The 1,400-nt window shown below is 45.0% G+C and overlaps 1 protein-coding gene across 2 annotated transcripts in view; it reads right to left on the minus strand.

Annotated features, from left to right (window-relative positions):
• LOC117173345 (transmembrane protein 131) overlaps positions 1-1,400 on the minus strand; it is a 462,351-nt gene that overhangs the window by 264,011 nt on the left and 196,940 nt on the right. The window lies entirely within an intron of this gene.

Genomic DNA, 1,400 nt, shown 5'->3' on the forward strand with positions numbered 1-1,400 from the left:
ATCTGCAACGAACATGCTTGCCGTCCCGGTAGTACTCTATTCATTTGGAGCAGTTCCATGGACGAAGAACGAGCTCAGATCCCTTGATATCGGGACAAGAAACGTTATGCACATGAACAAAACCATGCATCTTAAGTCTTCCGTTCCGCGACTCTACATCTCACGACGTCAAGGGGGTCGCGGAATATTGAGTCTTGAATGTCTTCACAACAGGATTATTCTGGGTACAGCACATAGAGTTGCAAATGGAAGAGACCCTCTTCTTAAAATGCTCAGGAATCACGAAGAAGTGGGCAAAGGAGCGTTTCTGTACAAAGCAGCGGAGGAGGGGGCTGAAACACTCGGACTTGACTTTAGTATTAGGGGTAAGCAAAATGCATCAAATCTTATCTATCTCGAGTACTCACTCCTAAAAGCCCGGATTAAGAAAGCACAAGGGAAAAACTTTCGTGAACAGCTCCTCGATAAGAGGATGCACAGTATCTTTCACAGAAATGTGAAGGATCAGTTTATTGTCTTGTGCGCTAACGTTTGCTTTCTTTAAATCGCCCGGATTGATGTCTGGTACGGAGGGTTTCATTTTTGCATGCCAGGACGGTGTCATTTCCACCTTAACGTACCATCATCACATTTTGAGCCAAGACATTCCTGATGATAGCTGCAGGGCGTGCCATGCATACCCTGAGCATTTAGCTCACCTACTATTTAGTTCTCCAACTCACGCGGGAACGACCTACATTCAAAGGCACAATGCGGCACTAAGAGTGCTTTATTACCATTTCTGTCACTCTTACGGCATTAACCTTAATATCGCTCCTCTAAATGCTCCTAGGGAAATCGAGTCAATTTTCGAGAATGGGAAGTGCCGCATATACTGGAACTTTATATTCTCGACAATTGTTTCTGTTGCTCACTCGAGGCCTGACATGGTTCTTCTTGACTTCGAGAAGTGAACCATGTTCGTTATCGAATTTTCGGCACCAGCTGACAAAAACATCATAACCAAGGAGAATGAAAAAAGAGAGGTATCGAGACCTTATAAAGGAGTTGCAACGATTCTACCCGAAATACTCTGTTAAACTAATCATCCTTATCGTCGGCGCTCTTGGAGATGCTAATCTTTCACTTGCTAATGGCCTAAAAAGCATCCCTGCGTGTAAAAAATATGCTAAAACTCTTTCGGGAAAAAAGCAGAAGGTGGTAGTCCTTGGGTCGCTCCGTGTTCTTAGGGTGCACCAGGCTTTTGATGGACCGTCGTTTTGATTCCTTTACAGACTGTAACCACCTATCTCACGTTCGTGAGACGTGGTTGTGGCTGAAATTTTACCGCGATTTCGCTGGGAGCGGGTGCAATTTTCTAGATTAGCACCCACTCCCGGCGAAATCCTGCGGTTGTCCTT

The sequence above is a fragment of the Belonocnema kinseyi genome, chromosome 5, assembly GCF_010883055.1.
Source record: "Belonocnema kinseyi isolate 2016_QV_RU_SX_M_011 chromosome 5, B_treatae_v1, whole genome shotgun sequence".
Taxonomy (NCBI): domain Eukaryota; kingdom Metazoa; phylum Arthropoda; class Insecta; order Hymenoptera; family Cynipidae; genus Belonocnema; species Belonocnema kinseyi.